This window comes from Pongo abelii, chromosome X (genome assembly GCF_028885655.2).
Source record: "Pongo abelii isolate AG06213 chromosome X, NHGRI_mPonAbe1-v2.0_pri, whole genome shotgun sequence".
Lineage (NCBI taxonomy): Eukaryota > Metazoa > Chordata > Mammalia > Primates > Hominidae > Pongo > Pongo abelii.
The window spans coordinates 143,444,519-143,465,285 of record NC_072008.2 but is presented as its reverse complement, the minus strand read 5'-3'; the positions used below and the strand labels follow the sequence as shown (position 1 = coordinate 143,465,285).

General features: G+C 40.9%; 1 long non-coding RNA gene across 1 annotated transcript in view; it reads right to left on the bottom strand.

The window, feature by feature from the left end:
• The window catches only part of LOC134760878 (uncharacterized), a 76,899-nt gene that overhangs the window by 6,725 nt on the left and 49,407 nt on the right, over positions 1-20,767 (bottom strand). The window lies entirely within an intron of this gene.

Sequence of the window (20,767 nt, the reverse complement as noted above, 5' to 3'; positions counted from 1 at the left end):
TGAAGATAGGAATTTTGACTCATAAGTGGACTAGACTCTTTACTGAAAATGACCCAAAGTGACAAGATAATGTTATATTATCTGAGCATAACCAGAAAAGCCACAGGTACTAGCCCTGGTTTGCATCCAGGGAAGGGATAAAGCATAGGTGACACAAAATAGGTTTGAATGGCCAGTGGAGGAGTCCCACTTACTCAATGGTACAGAGACAGACACACACATCCGGGTGGTAGAGTGTGAAGAACTCTAGAGGCAGAGAATGGGAATCAATGTCCGGATTTCAACACCTGGTAGCTGTGTGACTTTGGATAGGCCACTTAATCTTTCAGAGCTTCAATTTCCTTATCTGAATCTGGAAGCCTTTACCTGTCTCACAAATGTATTAGGACATGGTAAGATAACAAATGTGAAAGAGCTTTGCTGTACATGTGTAAGAGATTGTTAACATGTAAAAATGTACAAAATTTGCAGAAGAATAAAATCTCAAATTGAGGGAAAAACTATTAAAACTTATTTTAGGGGGGCCATATATATGTGTGTGTGTATATATATTCACATATATATATACACACTTCTATATATAACTAAACATATATATATATAGAGAGAGAAATAGAACTTTCTCTTCTCTCTCTCTATATATATGTATATATAGATCTATTTGTCTATAAAGCTCTCTCTCTATATATATGTATAACTAAGGAATGAAGTACAAATAAATCAGTAATACAATTCTGAGAAAGTTCATAGGAAAACTCCAGTTGGTTTTTTGTTGTTAGTTTTCAAAATCCAATTTCTTTTTACGGTTACATATAACCAGCCAAGTTGTTTCCATGGCTTCGTGATTCCTCATGCTGTTTGATATGATTCTAGAAGCAATGCTAGCATCTCTTGCCCCATTATACAACATAAAAAGATATGAACATTGAGTTGGTGTGTGTGTTTGTGTGTGTGTGCGTGTGTGCGTGTGTGTGTGTGTGTGTGTGAGAGAGAGAGAGAGAGAGTTTGGAGCTGGACTTTATCAATAATTGAGTTTTTGACAACACTCCTGAAGCCTCTACCATTTGTTTTATGTGGCCTGGTGCTACAGTATTACTTCAGAAAACCATTTTCCAGGCTGTCAAAAAGAAATTTTTTAACCTTTGGCCTTCAGAAATAACAAATGGTCCATTTCTTCCAGAGCTTCTTTCTTTCTTGAGGGGCATTTTCCTCCATTACTGCAGAAAATCCCCTCTCACACCCAAATTCTGTTTCAGACCTAAATTGTGGCAATATTAAGACTATAAGGTCTCGTTACTAAAAACAAAGATGGGTGCAGCAAAATCATGAAACTCATGGCAAATGTTAAGTGGAGATTTGAGCTAATATTCACCTGCCAATTACTATATATCTGCTTCAAAAACAATTATCCATATACACAGCAGTAGAATCTTATTTTAAGAAGTCTGAAGAGATATCAGAACATCCAAATTATGATGTTTTTTCCAACCCAGATGAAACATGAACACATATTAAATGTACTGTCTATTTTCAGAGAAGTGGGGGAATAACAGGTGTATTATTCAAAAAGGAATTGCCTTGCTAACCCCAAAGTAGAAACTTGTGGGGAGATATATGTGATGACTATGTTGTCTTTCTTCCATAGGTACTGTTGAAAGCATAATATGACATTCTTAATACAAATACATGTATCTTTTATAGTTTTATCTGTGCATATAAGGCCTTCCTCTGAAGTTTAAGGGCTGTTGTGCGGCCAAAAGATAGGAGTGAAGTAGAGTGTTGTTATCTTTGTGAATTTCCCAAACTAAGCCAAACTAAGAGGAGAAGATGGTAGTTTTGCCAGTACAGTGATTCATTCTATTTAAATGGACAAGGTCTGAAATCTCCACAAACTACCTGGGTGTACCTATCCTCTGAATTGACTTCACAGTAAGTTGGGCCTGAGAAGTTTCAGTGGAGAGCATTACAATACCTTTCAAAGAGCAAGGGCACACCATGTATGAGACAATTAATCCTTCTAACCACTGTATGGGATGTGTTTTACCTAGCAAGAAACAGACCGAGGTCAAGAATTGATGGGCAGAAGTTGTAGCGAGTGAACTTCTAATGTTCTCTGTCACTTTGTGATGTAGAGGTAGAAGAGGGTCCAACAGAGGAAGATCTAATGTTACAACTGAGAGTGACATCTCCATTCTCTACACTTTACTTGTTCCTCTTGCAGCCTTTAACCTCACTTATCCCTAAGATGTAGCTAGTTTTACACATGTTTTGTCTTCTCTCCTAGACCATGCAAGAACTGTATCTGATCCATCTCTGTAGCCAAAAATGTCTAGCACAGTGCTTGGCACTAGAATGGGCTCCAACAAATAATAGTTGAATAAATAAACAAATGACATCTTGACATTAACCAGTTCTTAGAACCTGCTGGATGGGAGGCCTTGCCAGAATAGCTTTATTTTCCTATAAGGGATTTTATAGGCTGCTGAAGCACCTGGAAGGTCACTAGGATCATGATATTTTATGGCTACATCTTTAGTTTAAATTACAGTTGGTAATTCACAAAGCCAGTTCCATCCTACTTAGTTCATCTTCATTTCCCTTTGGAGAATGAATGGAAAATAGCAGTATGTGCTAATCCTGATTAACTAGTAGTGGTTGCCTTGAGCATATGGCCAGGAGGGTTCTGAGGGCAAATCTGGGTGAAAGACTGCTATGACAGATTGGTAATGCATTTAAGAATGCAGTAGGGAGAGTGTAGGTGACTGACATTTGCCATCTCCTTTATAGAGTTTGCCCTCAGAGCCTGTTATTTTCCTCCAGATAGGAAACCACTTACAAGATATGAGTCATAGTACACTGCAGAATCCAAAGTTTGTAAGTCTCTATTTAACTTATTTCTCATGGACAACTGATGTTCACAATACTTTCCTTGTCTTAACCTGACATCAATGAGGCTCCAATGTGATAATGGATGTGAATAGGATTAGCAATGGTAAAAAATACTACATAGGCAGAAGGGACTATTATTCCCTCACTTCTTTCCAGTGCAGTGGTTGTCCAAGTGCAGTCCCTGGACCAGAAGTATTAGCATAAACTGGAAACTTGTTAGAAATGCAAATTATCAGGCTGAATCCCAGATCCACAGAATCAGAAACCACTGTTCTAAACCTTTTGAATAACCCAGAATAATCCAGAGCTAAACACCTGCTCAGCCCTGGATTTTGCTTTTTCCCTAAAGGAAGGAGGTTCATTATTGCTAGGATCAGGCCCCAAAATATCCACCAGGACCAAGAGTCTTTCAGTCTTTTAAGAAGAGCTCATTCCTAAAACAAAACCACAAACAATTTCTACAATTATTTTCCCAATCTACCCAACCAAAATATCACTAATCCACAGGAAAAAGCACCATATTTTATTATGGCTAACATGATATTTAATATGGAGTCTGTGTCTAAATGCAGCCCTTACACAGACCTACCTTTGATTTCACAGAATGATAATTATATCCCAATAACTGTCAAGTAAAGAGGGTCTTTGAAGTGTGGTTTTTACAGGAGTACTCATTCTCATCAGCAAAGCAGTACTATATAGATTATTCACAAAGACATGGGGAATAGTTTCATGATGATCATTATGCCAAGTTAGGCATTAAAATACTCTTGCTAAAAGAGAATTCTACTTGTGATATAAACAGCTAGCATTTATTATTACCTGCTAAACATGTGTTAAGGGCTTTATGTGAATTCTCTCTTTAAGTCTCAATGATCATCCTTGAGGGAGGTACTGCCATTTTCATCTCTATTTTCTTGCTGAAGAAACTGAGGCTCAGAGGGGCTAAAGAACTTGCTATGCTACCCCAAAATCAGACAGTGGAGCTTGAATATGTAACAGAATCTATCTTTCTGAAAGCCTAAGCTCTATTCCTTAACCACTCCACTATAGGAAATCTGATTCAAATTCTGTGGAGGAGCTCATTTTTCTTCCCTAATTCAGGCAGGGCAAACAACCTATACACACACGAGGGAGAGAAAGAGAGAGAGAGCAAAGGTCCGATACACACACGAGAGAGAGAGAGAGAGAGAGAGAGAGAGCAAGAGAGAAAGAGCGAGCAAAGGTGGGAGAGAAAGGAAGAAAGGAAGTTGCTTGACTTCCTGAGAAACCCGTTAGCATTTGCAAATAGACTTGCATAGGGCATGAGGAATTCTAATAATCCTTACTGTCTTCCTTCTATTTAATCTAACTCTGAGACAAGTTATTGGGGAAGGCTGTGGAATCTCTTTTTCCCTAATGATTTTTTTTTTTATTATACTTTAGGTTTTAGGGTACATGTGTGCAATGTGCAGGTTAGTTACATATGTATACATGTGCCATGCTGGTGCGCTGCACCCACTAACTCGTCATCTAGCATTAGGTATATCTCCCAATGCTATCCCTCCCCCCTCCCCCCACCCCACAACAGTCCCCGAAGTGTGGTGTTCCCCTTCCTGTGTCCATGTGTTCTCATTGTTCAATTCCCACCTATGAGTGAGAATATGCAGTGTTTGGTTTTTTGTTCTTGCAACCCAAATATCCAACAATGATAGACTGGATTAAGAAAATGTGGCACATATACACCATGGAATACTATGCAGCCATAAAAAATGATGAGTTCATGTCCTTTGTAGGGACATGGATGAAATTGGAAATCATCATTCTCAGTAAACTATCACAAGAACAAAAAACCCTAATGATTATTAAACATTAAAGAGCTAATCTTACTGGGATGCATGAGTTCAATCTTCCCTTGGGTTTCATCTAAGTCTGAGAATTTGGATGAGTGAAAGAATTATCCATAGCCAAGTATTGGAAGAACAAACCATGTGGAATCTTCGTAATAAGAAAAAAATTATCTCCCCTCAATGAGCATACAATTTAGATGAAGAAAAGAGATAAACCAATTCATCATTTCTACCAGTAACAAACATTGATGGAGTTTCTATTGTGTGTCAAGCACTGTGCTAGGAAATGTGGGAGACAAGGAAGCACAATTCTCAATAAGGATGCTTTCATAGGCCCATTTGAACATGGGGACATTTTGGTGCTGTTTTGTCAAAATGCCACTGTCAAAAGGGTGACGTCAGACTGCCCTGCGACCCTTTAAAATACGGTTTCTGTGTTCAAGGTGCTTAGAGTCACAGAAGAGTAAGAGTGCCAGTATGTTGGTGCTTTACATGCATTATCACTAATCTTCACCAAAACACTTCAGCATGAATGTCATTTGCTTTTTATAGAAAAGGAAATTAAGGCTGAGACAGTCACACATCAGGTGAGTGATTGTGTTTGTCAGGGTTCTCCAAATAAATGGAATCAAGGAGGGGTGTGTTTATCTGTGTGTGTGTGTGCATGCGCGTGTGCGTGTGTGCCAAATCTCATAATAAATCCTGTTATATGAGAGGATTTATTATGGGATTTGGCTCATATGATTATGGAGGCAGAGAAGTCCCATAATATGCTGCTGCTGTTATAAGTCCTGGAGCCCAAAGGCCTGAGAATCAGGAGCTCCTGTGCCTAAGGGCAAAAGAAGATAGATGACCCAGCTCAAGAAGAGAGAGTGAAGTCCCCTTTCCTCTGCCTTTTTGTTCTATCTGGGCCCCGGAAAGATTGGATGATGCCCACCCACATTGGTGACAGCAGATCTTCTTTATTCAGTCTACTGATTGAAATGCTAATCTCTTCTGGAAACACCCTCACAGACACACCCAGAAATAATGTTTTATAGGCTATCTGGGCATCTCTTAGCTCAGCCAAGCTAATACATAAAATCAACCACCATAGTAATCAAGCCAGTATTTGAATCCAAGTGAGTCTATTATTTTGGGTCAAACCAAATGGAACGGTGGGAATGACAGCTAGATTGCAGCGGGTGGAGGAGTGATTTGTAAGCAAGGATACAGAGAAAGAGAACATAGGTGATTCTTTCCCAAACCTGGCTGTAAAGTTTTCGAGAGAAATGTCTCAGAAAATATAAGGATCAGGAGAAGTTTGTTGTTTTGGTTTGTTTTGTTTGGAGGTGAGAGTATTGAAGGAAAACGCAATGCCTACCCTCTAGGAATTTACAGAAAGAAACACGCCTCAAATTTTCCATACAGAAAATCACTCCTACGCCAGATGTCATTTGGAGCCGAAAGGCCACCTGTGGACGTTAATTGGTCCAAATGATCTTCTTTGGTATTCAGTAATCCAAAGAAGGAAGAGCCATCATCAGAAAATAATGAAGGGAACAGATATGGGAGACTGGAAACTGGAAAACTGTGCCTTCCAAATCTCTCCAACATGGTTATGTAGCATTTACAGCTTACCATTCTCAAGGACTATCCTGACATTTACCTGTGGTAGGCAAGATCCTAAGATGGCTTCCAAGATTTCTGCCCCCTGGGACACACGCCCTGCATAAGCCCCTTAAGTGTGAGTGGAACCTGTGTATGTAATGAGATATCACTCCTATGATTATGTTTCATTATATGGCATAGGGTGATTACCCTAAATAGACTGACCTAATCAAGTGAGCCTTTTAAAAGCAGAGTTTTCTCCAGTTGGTTGCAAAGAAGGGAGTCAGAAATTCAAAGCTTGGAAAGGGTTTGGCACACCATTACTGCTTTGAAGATGGAGGGGACCACATGGCAAGCAATGTGGCTGCCCTCAGAGCCAAAGATAACCTCTGGTTTACAGCCAGCAAGGAAACAAGGACTTTAGTCCTACAATCTCAATGAACTGAATTCCACCAACATCCTGAGTGAGCTTGTAAACAAGTTTTCCTGGACCTTCCAGATGAGACATCAGCCTGACCAATACCTTGATTTCAACTTTGTGATACCCTAAGCAGAGAAGCCATTTGAGCCATATCCAACAGAATTGTGAGCTAATAAATAGGTGAGAATTTAAGCCTCCACGTTTGTAGTAATTTGTTATGCAGTAACAGAAAACTAATATACCACCTTTTCTGAGAAGCTTTCCCTAACTAACTTGCATAGCTATGGTCCTCTAAGAGCAGGGACCATGCCTTATACATCACCATGTCCCTCACCGTGCTTTGGTGCAGGGCTTGACACAATGAAAAACCCTCAATAGATGAAAGTTGACTGCTAGCAAAATCAGAGAGTAAACATTCACTTTAAAAAGTAATTATTGCTGTATCAAATGACGGGAAAAGTGCTTCCCAGGAATGAATGATTGAGTGAATGAATTTAAGAGTACCTCTTGCACTTAAAGTGAGTGAATGTCTACACAGGTAGTCATGTAGTCATAATAATTCAACTGTTATGCAGAGTGAGGCAATCTGTAAATATGCTGGCATTGCAGAGTCCAAACAGTACCCAAATCTGCAATGGCAGCTCCACGTTCTCTGCCACTTAGACCCCTTGGTTTACCTTGGGTGGTGGAATATTTGCATAATCCAGACAAGCTTTTCTATAATAGATTCAGTCATTCCATTTCTTCATTGATTATCCTGAGGCATGCAGATTACCTGTATCTCTTTATCTTCCTCATCTGTCAACAGTTACACAGAGGTGCCAGCCAATTTCACTTGCACTAAAATAAAATTTAAGGATATTCATAGAAAGTGGGAAATATAAATGTATAAATGCTGTGGGACAAATAGGGCTTTATGTTCTGCAGGGAACATATGTGATTCCTAACTATTTATTTTCTATATACATACATACACACCTAGCTGTACATATGTGTGTGTGTGTGTGTGTGTGCATGCTCGTGCACACACCTTATAGTTTACAAAGCTCTTCCACGTCTATTGGGTCATTTGAGCCTCAGAACTCTTCTGAGGCAGACAGGGCAAAGATTCATATCTCCATTTGTAAATGAGGAAACTGAGGCTGAGTGAAATTATTTGCATAAGTTCACACAGAAAATCAGGAGAATTGTTGAGAGGGCTAGATCCCCCATGTCTACTTACTGGGTTGCCTGTAGTAATTACTTAGAAGTTGTTTTTTGTTTGCTTTTTGTTTTGTTTTGTTTTGTTTTTTTGACACAGGGTCTCACTCTGTTGCCCAGACTGGAATGCAGTGGTGCAATCTCAGCTCACCACAACCTCTGCCTCCCAGGCTCAAGCAATCCCCTGCCTCAGCCTCCTGAGTAGCTGGGATTATAGTTGTGTGCCACTACTGCCCGGCTAGTTTTTGTATTTTTAGCAGAGATGGGGTTTCACCATGTTGGCCAGGCTGGTCTCGAAATCCTGACCACAAATGATCCACCCGCCTTGGCATCCCGAAGTGCTGAGATTACAGGTATGAGCCACCATGCCTGGCCACTTAGGAATACTTCTGATGAGCTTTTGATGTACACCCAGAAATGCTCCTGGGACCAACTTATAGTTAGTTTTTGGCTAACTGAAAGCCCATTAAAATGATTTTAAACTCAAATAACATCCTAATCAAAGATGTGAAAACTTGACTTCATCTGAGCTCATTCATTCATTGAAAAAATATTTACTGAACATCTACAATGGCCACTGTTCTTGGTTCTAGAGGTAGAGTGGCAAACTAGGTAGTCATGGTCCCTTCCTTACGAAGTTTATATGGCCCAGTCATTCACTGAGTTACATAGAAATACTGCCATTGACTCCAATTAAAAAGCCCATACTCTTTCCTCCTTGATTCCCATAAGTAGAAGTAGTTTCCATCTGCTGAAAGGTACATTACAATCTGATGAGAGCTGAGCAAATCTCCTTGGCAACTGTCCTCCAAGAGGCTCAGAGATCCTGGCTACTTCTCTAGTTCCAGGCCTCCATTTCAGAGATTTTAGCTTCCAGCAACATAGACGAAGAGGGCAAGAGGGGGGATTCCACCATTTTAAATTGCCTTAGACTGCAAATGACACATCACTTCAGCTCACATTCCCACTGGTAGGAACTTAGAGTAGCCCTCCAAGAGAGACTGGGAAATGGACTCTTCCTGGTGTGGGTGCTCAGGAGGGGGAAATATGGTGGTGAACATAGCATTGTCTTGGCCACATGACCAGTGAAAGAAAGTGAGTCTTCCATCCACTTTCCTTTATGGGCTGGTTTTAGTCAAAGCCCTTTTGCTACATGGTAGACCCACTTAAGTTATCCCCAAGACAAGTGGAAAGAGTGTTGCAAGGGCATGCTTGGACTGGAACTAGCCTCAAAAGACCCTAAGAATGGAGACAGCTACCTTCTCTGGGGCTTACTCAGGGGATGCTCTCTCTTCTCCTGGGTATGTCTGCTTCATCCTGCATATTTGCTTCATTCACCTGTCTACAAATCTGATTTCGTGATAGCTCCACCTTGTACACAGCCTATCATACTAAATTTATAAGGGCATAAGTCTATCGGCTTAGCTCTTTTTTTCAGACCAGGTCATCAAAGCCACTTAGGTTCCTGGCTAGACTACATATGAGCCACCACTGGGCCAAGGACCCACCCATGATCACATAAGGTACAGCCAGGAGGCTGGGGCACATAGTCTACTGACCGTTCAACAAGGCTATGAGACAGGTAGTTTCTCTGGAAGCTTCTCCTGCTGTGTTATGGCAAATAATGATTGGTATTTTTAGTATAATGATGTCTTTGGGACAATGGGTCTATCTGACTGCAGGGTAGAAAGCTCCTCAGTGCCACAGCCATGCAAGGCCAGCAGACTGTCCCAGAATTAGCCTGTGGAAATATCGTGTATTATCTCATTCAGTCTCTAGTTCATCTTCCTTTTGACGTACCTTCCTATACTACTGAGATTGGAAAGCTAGAAAATATATTTCCCAGTCTCTCTTGTAGCTGAAGATCTGGAAGCAAACTAGATGCACTTGCTTGGAGTTTTGAAGTCAGATGGAAAGTGTAGGCCATCTCTCTTCTTTTAGCTGTTTTCTGCTGGCAATCTAGGTCTTAGAGACATGAGATCTTTTTTTGCACTAGTGCCCCATGTCAATTCTCTGGCTTCCTGGATGTTGACAAGCAAGTTGTAGCAGAGACACTGGACAGAGTCTGTGTCTCATTACCCAGTCATCATCTTTGTAGGGGCCAAGAGGTAGCTGGGGTAGGAATAGTGGCAGTGGCAGCTTCTTAATTCTGTCTTCCTGATTCCTGGATAACAACAATTGCAATGCATTCTTAAATGTAGTGGTTCAGCCAAACGCTGTGGCTTACGTCTGTAATCCCAGTACTTTGTGAGGCAGAGGCAAGAAGATCTCTTGAGCCCAGGAATTACAGACCATCCGGGGCAACACAGGGAGACTCCATCTCTACAAAAATGCAAAAATAAAAAAAATAGCTAGGCATGGTCGCATGTGCTTGTAGTCCTAGCTACTCAGGAGGCTGAGGTGGGAGAAATGCTTGAGCCTGGGATATCAAGGCTGCAGCGAACCATGATCACATCACTGTACTCCAGCCTGGGCAACAGAGTGAGACACTGTCTAAAAAAAAAAAAAAAAAAAAAAAAAAATTAGTGGTTCCACCAGTGGCCTTAAAGATAGTAGTTCTTCAAGAGGGTCATTCCTGTTATGTTCTAGGAGTCATTTTTTGATGTTCAGCATAGAGCCCACACCTTCTTCCCTTCAAATAAGTTATCAGTATGGATTCTCTGTATTAAATAATTTCTGATTAGTATACCTTGAGTTGTTTCAGTATGTTGCCCTGAACCTTGACTGATATACCAACATATGTACTCCCTTGATAGGGACTGCAAAGTAGAGGAGACTAAAACCCAAAAGTCCATTCACAAACCCGGTTTTTCCATGTGAGATTCTGGTTAAAATCTGTAATAGGAAAACTCATCATTCCCACTCCCACCCTCAACCCACCCCTGATTTAACTCCATAAATGTAAACAGTTTTATTCATTGTCAAAGCAACTTTAAAGTACGCTACAACAAATTTCAAAGTAAATTTTAAAAAGTTGATTTTAGATTCAACTCAGCAAACAGTGATTGAGTGCCTCTTCTTTGCCAGGCATGGCAGTAGGGGTGGACGATGCAAAGATAAGTAAAAATTGGTCTCTGTTCTCTGAGAGTGTACTGCCTCTGTGCTGGGGAGAATAACTTTAATACAAGGCAACTTGTGATAAATAGCAAAGAAGACTTCTAGTCAAAATGCAATGGGAACACAGAGGAAGAAGAAAGAGAAACTCTGCCTGGGGTGGAACAGAGAATGAGTCGTAGATGAAGTGTCAGCTAAGCTGGGTCTTGAAAGATGAGGGAGATTTTGTCAGGAGGAGCAACACTGGCTTCCCAAGAAATCCGCTAAGTTCAATTTTCATTTTTTAAAAAAATCCATAGGAGTATATTTTTCACTACATCTTTTTTTACCCTTCTTTTACTTTTCAACAAAAAGTGCATGTGAGCCACTTCCACGTCTCAGGGCAAGCAGGGAGCAAAAAAATCATGGAGATGAATTGCATTGTGGAATTTGTGAGTGGGTGCTGGAAATTGGTCTCTGCTCTCTCAGAGAACAGAGACCTCTTCACACTGGGGAGGTAACTATTACAGCTAAGCATTTGCTGAAATTACTTTCTATCAGCAAGACAAGATGTAATCAAGTTAAAGGATGCAGGCTTTGGGCAAAACAAAGAAAGAAACTATGTGTGGAAATTATTTTCTAGGGGCCTCACAGAAAATCAGGAGAAATTCCAGGAAAAGCAAGATGATATAGTTGCAGAGCATAGAGGGTCAGAGAACTTGAATTCTGTTCTTGACTCTGACACTAGTAGGGTCTGTGACTTTGACAAGCCACTTCTCATTGCTAACATTTGATGATTTATTTATTTATTTGCCTTTGGACAACAGAATACAGAGCAAGTGCAGCCAGCAAACACCAGGCTAGATTCTAGAAGTCTAAAAACTGAGAAATGTGTATACGCCGATTCTAATCCTCACCATTCCTACTTTCTCTAAAACAAAAGTGGCCCAGAAATTCATTTTATGAAAACTTTTTCCCATTGAAAGCCTGGCCTGGAGAATTCAGTATGTGGATTAATCCCTATTAGATCCTGTTTGTCTGTGTAAGAAAGTCAAATTCTCCTTAACGTCATGTCTTCAGTTGTTAAATGGCAACAGAAACACAGCCATGGAAAATGGCATCAAAGGTGGGAAAACAGAGGTTCAGAGAAATACTGTGACTTACCTAAACTCAAACAGCTATTAAGTGTCAGGGCTGGTCCCAGAACCCAAGACTATCTCACTCTGAAGTCCAGGTTGTTAGCCACCACCCCAATAATATTGAAGTAGCTAAAGCACTTATTACTGAATCTTTTTGACTTCTTATTGAGGTGTCACTAGTTAGCATTTCCTTTTTTTTACAGAACGTGAGTAAGGCTCATGAACTTTATATCAGTTTTCTACTACTGTGTAACAAGTTACCAGAAACTTAGTAGCTTAAAACAACATTAATTGCCTGGGCACAGTGGCTCATGCCTGTAATATCAGCATTTTGGGAGGCTGAGGCAGGCACATCACTTGATGTGCCTGGCCAACATGGCAAAATCCTGTCTCTACTAACAATAGAAAAATTAGCTGGGTGTGGTGGTGGGCACCTGTAGTCCCAGTTACTGGGGAGGCTGAGGTGGGAAAATCCCTTGAGCCCGGGAGGCAGAGGTTGCAGTGTGCTGAGATTGCACAACTGTGCTCCAGCCTGGGCGACAGAGCATGACTCCATCTCAAACACACACACACACACACACACACACGCACACCATTAATTAATTATCTCACAGTTTTTATGGGTGAGAAATCTGAAAACAGTTATGGCTGAGTCCTCTGCTCAGGTTTCACAAGACCACAATCAAAATATTGGCCAGGGTGGGCTCCAAGGCTAGAAGTCTTCTTCCAAGCTCACGTGGTTGTTGGCAGAATTCATTTTCTTGCAGCAGTAGAAATCATGGAAGCTTCTTCTTCAAGGCTAGCAGGAGACAGAGTGACTTCTTCCAGTTTCTTCTTTTGGGGCAGGACTGGAGGGCTCACGTGCTTAGGTCAAGCCTACTCAAGATAATCTTCCTTTTGATTGATCCAAAGTTAACTGATTAGGGAATCTTACTTCTATAAAATACGACAACCTTTGCCATGCTCTATTGTTTAGATGCAAGTAACGAGTTCCACCTACATGAAAGGAGAAGGGTTTATATAAGGGTGTTTCTACCACAGTGTAAGAATTACAGAGGTCATCTTAGAATTTTGCCTATTATAAAGTTTAATCTACTTTTCCAATTGAAGTTTTCCATGTTTCTATCAGAGGCACCCAAATTATTTAATACCTCTGGAGCCATAATTTCAATTATTGTTTTGAACAACTGCTTAAAAACAATAGCTCTGCTTTTGAATAGTGGCCAGGGTAAGGAAGAGTGGAGGGACCCATCCTGCTACTGGGGACCTCACAGCCCTCTGGGAAGACCCATCTGGCAGGCCTCCACTCACTGCATTCTTTGACCTGGAAACTCAATCAAAGTTTGTTATGTTGACTTCAGGGGTTGTTTGGGAGTAGATAGTAAGAAATGATCCAAAATTCTTTAGAAAAAAATATGCAAAATGGTAAATATAAAAATAAGACACCATCCCTTTGAAGGCCTGTATGAGATATACATTCATTGCTTCTGTCAGACAATTTTCATGTTAAAAACCTTGTTTTATTCCTTAGTCATGAGTTTATCTTCTTTAAAGTAAGGTAAAATAATAAGACCCGTTTTGTTTGCATAACAAAATCTATCATTTCATCTCTTGTTTGTGTGGGGGTGTGTGTGTGTGTTTTGGTGAGGCGTAATGGGGTGACTCTCAGGCTTTTACTTATTCCTACATATTTTCTCCCTTTTTCCTCTCATTTTTTCTCTTATATTCATGGCCACTTCTCAGCTCTATATTATTTGATTGTCTCAAAGCAGGTGTGCAAAGGGAGCAGTGTAGATGAATGCCTCAATTATCAAAAAGAACTACTATGTGCCAGGAAAATTTCCCAGGTATTTTAAAGACACTATATTATTTAGCTACTCAATCCACAAACAAAGAATCAGCAGGGGCACCAAGATGGGGGTTTCAGTAGTGATAGAAGAGTACAGACACAGCCAACCCCGCTCAAGTGGAAAACCAGAAAAGGAGGCTGTGTTCACAGTCACTCATATATATATTTTTTATTGACAGGTAAAAATTGTATATATTTACAGTGTACAACATGATGTTTTCGATATGTGTATATGTTGCAGAATGACCACATTAAACTACTTAACATATGCATTACCTCACATACTTATTTTTATTTTATGGTGAGAACACTTAAAAAGTACTCTTTTAGCAGTTTTTAACTATACAATATATTGTCATCAAATGTAGTCACCATGATATACAATAGGTTTTCTGAACTTATTCCTCCTAACTGAAATTTTATGTCCTTTGACCAGCATCTCTCCACTCTCCACCACCCCCATCCCAGCATCTGGCAGCCACCATTTTGCTCTCTGTTTCTATGAGTTCAACATTTTTACATTCCATATATAAGGGAGATCACATGGCATTTGTATTTCTGTGTCTGGCTTATTCAACCTAACATAATGTCCTCCAGTTTCCTCCATGTTGTTGCAAATGACAGTACTTGTTTCTTTTTTTAAGGCTGAATAGTATTCCATTGCTTATCAATTACCCAGGCCATCATCAAGATTTTCCCTTATGTTTTCTTCTAGTCGTTTTACAGTTTCAAGTCTTATGCTAAGTCTTTAATCCATTTTGATTTGATTTTATATATGATGTGATATGATTCTTCTAAATGTGTATATCCAGTTTCCCAGCACGACTTATTGAAGAGTCCACACTCTGTGTTCTTGTTTCATTCACTGTGTGTTCTTCACGTCTTTGTCAAAAATCAAGTGACTATAAGTATGTAGATTTATTACTGGGCTCTCTATTCTTTCCCATCTGTCCATGTGTCTGTTTTCATGCCAGTACCATGCTGTTTTGATTACTGTAGCTTTTAGTAGATTTTCAAACTGGATAGTATGATGCTCATCCACATATTTCTAACAGCAGCTTCTTCATTATTTCAGGGAATTCATATGTACTTGAAGGATGGACTAAGACATGTTACCAAAATTCCTAGGGGAAAGTTTATATATAGTATAATGCATCATAAAGGTAATTCCCAGTTGAACAAAAAAATAAGGCCTAGAAAGGTTATTATTATTAATAATAATCATATTCAACAACACATAATTTCTTTTTTTTGAGACAGAGTTTCGCTCTTGTCACCCAGGCTGGAGTGCAATGGCACGGTCCTGGCTCACTGCAACCTCTGCCTCCCAGGGTCCGTTGATTTTCCTGCCTCAGCCTCCCAAGGAAAAAAGAAGAAAGTAGGAGTTGAGCACAGGTAGGGAATGAGGCTGTCAGTGTAGTTTTTTGTTTTTTGCTTTTTCTGCTGCTGAGTAGGCCAAGGAAGTTCCATGATGCAAGATGAAGAGGTAAAGTTTCATGGAATCATTGTCTCACTACAGTAGAAGTGCAAAGGGCCTGAGACTCCAGGTGTCTAAGCCCCCACACTCGACAGATGAGTCTTGACTTAAAGACTCTCATGATTCCCTGTATCCCTCCCCTTCAAAGTTGCCTCTATGAACCACACGTATAAGTAATGACCAAGATTTAGAATATGCTGAAAATATGTGAGGGGGTGAAAGCAGCTGATGGTCTAGATACATAACCATGGTTTTTCAGGGATTATTTTAAAGGAAAAATAGAGGAAAAACGTATAGGAACAAAGTTGTGATACTCAACTGGAGGTGGTGCTGCTGGGAAGGGGCATACACCTTCAATGTAAAATGTTCCCAAGGCATGTTATTTTTCCAAATGTCCAAAGGTCATTCTGATTCACCAACCCTGTGACCAGTATATTCAGAACCACTGCAATACAGTGTGAAAAGATAATCTTACAGTCATGAGTCACTAGATTAAAAAAGAAAAGTCTGCTTTTGGTAAATACTTGAATAAGAGTAGCTATTTCAGAGCCATTGTTAAGTTTGTTTCCTTGGACAAAGAGAGCATTGGTAGATAAATGTCAAGAGTGCTGGCCTGAGCCCATGAAAGAATATTGAGCAAAAAGGTTTGTGAAATTAATTTAGCACTACATAGATTCTACTAAGGGGCTGTGTGATTCTAGAACAATATCATCTCCAGAGAAAACTGAATGCAGACTTATGCACATATTTTTAAAGTGAAAGGTTCCACATTTCAATGGGAATGTGAAGTCAGGCACCAGGACTGCCAAAGAGTCTGCACTGCCACCTAAAAACTTTGCCACCTTTACAATGAAGCGTGGCCCTCCTCATCTATGTTGGGGTAACTTAGACTGCAAAAGCCTTGAGGGAAGGTATTACTTGCTTCAACTTTGGATCCCCATAATGGCACGTAGATGGAACGTAAGATAGGTTTGCTAAATAAAGGATTCAATGGCTTCCCAAACTCCTTAAACTGGCTTCTTCTCTTGTAATTTAAAAAATCTACCCACTAGGGGAAGATTGATAGTTTCGGAGAATAGAAGGGCAGTTATGGATCATGGTATGCCTCGCATACCAAAGAGTTCGGATTTCTTTCTAGTTATAAAGAGAAACTGTTAAAGGGTTGAAAGTTTAAATGATCGGATTTATGTTTTCAAAAGCTCATTCTGTCTGCTGAGTGGGGAATGGACTGCAGGGAGCAAGAGTGGAAGCAAGGAGACCAGTGAGGAAGCTACTGCAGCCAGCGAGGTGTGAGATAATGATGGCCAGGATGAGGACGGATCATACTGAATGACTAAGAGAACAGAAGGGGATGAGGTAGGAGAGGAGGACAGAGACCAGGGCCTGTAGGGCCCTCTGGGCCATGGTAAAACTTTGGATTTTATTTTAAGCACAGCTAGAAGCCGCCAGAAGATTGAGAACAAGGGGCAGACATGCCCTGGTTTATGCTTTTTGAAGATTCTTCTGGCTACCGTGTGGAGAAGGGACTGTAGGGAAACAAGAGTGAATATGGGAAGAAAAGTGGAAAGAAATAATGAAGTGGAGATGAGTTGCTCACTGACTGAAAAAAGCAGCTGAAAAAAATTACAACTCTTTTTATGACATATGGATATATTGCAAGGTACATTTTCTCATTTCATTTGAACATAAAATGTTAATGGTTTAATAGGTGTTTTGTTGTACCAGCAATTGATGGACATTGAAAAATGTTAATTGGGGATATTGCTACCAACTTGCATCATTCTGAGAGAGAAATTCCAGAATGGCATTCGAACATATTCCCTCACAAAAACCTAGATCCAGAAAAATAACCTTGCTCATTTCCTATTCACATGTCCCCACTCCCTCCAAAAGATTGCAATACAGTTCATTTTCAGAGAGCTTCTTTTTTGAGTTTATTGAGAAAACACCCATTTATTAATTAGACTAGCTTACATTTCCTTCCTCTGTGACCTGTTGAAGTCCAGGTGTTTCTATGTGTTTTAAGCATGTGGCTTTCCACCTACCTACTGTTTTCCAGTGCGGTGGTTTGCAAATGGTAAAGAGTGGGAGTCACGTGGAAGAGGGCTGCAGGATCCACAGGAGGGAAAGAGAAGGGCAGTTGCACAACGGGCAGAGATGCATCCAGGCAGCTTGGGTGACAAGGGACACCCACACCCCCAAGACGCTAGCGTGTCAAGACTTTCATTGACAATACTCCACAGCCTGCAAATATCAGTAGGAGAGTGGAACTTGGATACTGGCTGTTCGGTGGAGTTTGAATAAGCAGGGTTGTCCCATTGGAAGTTAAGACAGAAGGGTTTCTAGAATCCTGGCCAGTGGGGCCGAAATGGCTGAAGCCAGGAGAAGTTTGATCCACTGTCTAGAAGAATCAGGGGCCAGCGGGGAAGCAGGGTAGGTGAGGAAGTGGAAGGGATGTGCACCAAGAGTAGCTTCAGTAGCAGAGACGGGAATACAAGAGAGGATCATGAATGACCGGGGAGAAATTTCGGAGTTTGGAATCCCGGAGGTGGCGAGAGCAGTTCTGAGAAAACTTTCATGTGGTGGCATAGTTGAAATGAGGGGAAGGTAACTGTCAATGAAAGTGAGAAGAAAGTCAAGGAACTCAGAGGCCCAAGTGTTTGTAGGGAAATCACAAAGACACACAGAAGTCCCCAAAGATTCTGGCAAAAGCCAAAGGCAGAAAGACTATGAGCCAGAAGCCAAAGCCCTAGAGACTGGAGGCAGTGTGCATGCTCCAGAGGCTGCTGAAGGTGGCCAGAATTTTGGATGGCAGGGCACAGAGTTAAGCAAATCTCAGTATCAAGGCAGTGCTAGCTCTATTCAATGGAAGTAAGAGACAAAATAGGACTCAGATTTGAGCCTTCTCTTTGTCTCTGGGAGATGTCTGTCTGAAGGGCTCATGGGGTACTAGATAGGCAGGGTTGGAGCTACCCACTCACATGTCCCCCACTCAGAAGCCAAGCCACTCTGAACCCTGGCTTTTACAGTCCAAGATTCTGGGGGCACTTTCCCCTGACTGTGATACTCCCTTTGCTTCCCCAGAGTTGGAAGGTAGGACCAGGTGAACAGTTAGGGAAGCTTCCAGATCCACAGCCAGGTCTGATTGGAGGGTTTACTTTTGGCTTGCCAAGAAGCCTCTGTGTCCAAAAGAAGCACAGGGTAGTGGTTTTGTGTTAGAACTCTCAAATCAGAGACACTTTGTGTTTGGATCCTAACTGTGTGGTGTAAGGCAAGTTAACTTTAATTCTCTGTGCCTCTGTCTATGAAATGGGGATCATAAATAGCATCTACCTCATGGGGTCTTTCACTTACTAAGCAAACACTTATTGAGTGCCTACTATGTACCAGGCATGGTGCTACATTTTGAGAATATGACAGAGAGCAAAGCAGACAAAACTCGTAACTTTCATAGACACAGATAAACAAGATAAATAAGCAAAATACACATATTACGTAGTGATAAATGCTACATATTTATGGGAGAAGGCTAGAGTATTGTGGTGGTGATGAGTGATACACTTTTAAATAGAGTAGTCAGGGAAAAGGAAGCCTTTACTGAAAAGATGATATGAAGCACAGGAAGGATCAAGCCATGTGAAAGTCTGGGGAAAGAGCATTCCAGGAAGAGGAAACTGCAAGTGCAAAGGCTCTAGGGCAGAAACATGCTGGCAGGTATAAGAACAGCAAAGAACTCAGTGCTGCATGCTTTACACAGGGTCTGGCACTGAGGGGTCCCTCAGCAAAGTTGAGGTGAGGCAGGGAATATACATATTAGCAGAACTGCTTGTAGCTGCCTGACCTGGCTGCACAGATGAGATCTGTGCAGGCCCCTGGTAGAAGTCGGGTATAATTCTCCCTTTTTCTGAGAAGGACAGAATCTGGTGTGGGCAGTGAGAACTAAAGGAATGACAGTGCCATTCTTACCTGGGAGCTGGCATCTGGACTGACAGCCCTCTCACATGCAAGCTTCACTGAGGAGGCCAGCAGGGACAAATGTAGGTAGACTTGGAGTGACCCTCTAGGCCGTCTGGCGCAGGGTGGGGTGGACTTTAGAGGTCTGGGGGTAACAGGTCAGTGTAATGTGGCCCTGTGGCCTCTCTTTTATCCATAGGGTAGGAAGGCTCAAGATCTTTCAGGTTACACATACAAACACACTGTGACTCAGGCCCTGACTAATTGGAATTCTCACAACCCTATGAGGTAGAGGCAACCATTCTTCCCATTTTACAGAAGAGAAGTCAGTACTCTGCCTGAGATTAACCAGACAATGAGCAGTAGTGCTGGGATTTGAACCCCGGTCTGTCAGAGTGCTCACTTTTAACTACTGAGTACTGCTTACATGTTATGAATGACTCCTAGAAGGAGAAGCACCTGAGAGTTTTAAGGCACCTGAGTGGCTGGGAGACCTTGGGCAAGTTACTTCACTTCTGCTAACTGGGTTTCTTTCGGTCTTCCAGATCCACAAAGCTGGAGGACTACTGCAAGGAAATTCTCGGGATTGAATGCAGACAGATAATGGGGTTGCATAATGCAAAGATGAGCCTGGAGCCAGAGGCTAATGGTACGAAAACTCAGAATGCCAGGGCAGACCCTTTATGCTTGAACACCCGTTTGCCAACTGCTGGGCTGCCAGCTGACCCTGCTGAGGTGATCATCTAAGTGCCCATGAATGTTTCCCATCTGCTTCTATAGGCAGAATAAGTGGGAAATAATTCCATTTTCTTGTAAAAACAAAATGCCCAGAAGTGCCTGCTTTGGGCCCACTCATGTAAATATGAGAAACATGATTACAAAAGGAATGATTAAAAATCTAGATAAAATACTTGGTCAGTCAGTAACTGATCCTGAGGCTTGTAGCTCCTAGGAACTGCTGCCATTGTAGGAAATGGAAATGGAAGGGATGTAGAAGGTGGAACCACTAGTAGGGTAGAAGAGGATGCAAAAGATGGAGGGGATGTATTGGTCAGAGTTCTCCAGAGAAACAGAACAATAGGAGAAATATATATATAAATGTGTATATATATATATATATGTGTATATATATACACATATATTTATGTGTATATATATACACATATATTTATGTGTATATATATACACATAAATGTGTATATATATAAATATATATATAAATATATATACAGACACACACATCTATAACCTCCTATTTGTTCTTACTTTATATGTGTATGTCAGTGTACATGTATATGTATACATATCCAGAGATTTATTATAAGGTATCAGTTTACAGGATTGTGCTGTCTGCAAGCTAGAGTCCAAGGAAAGCCAGTGGTATAG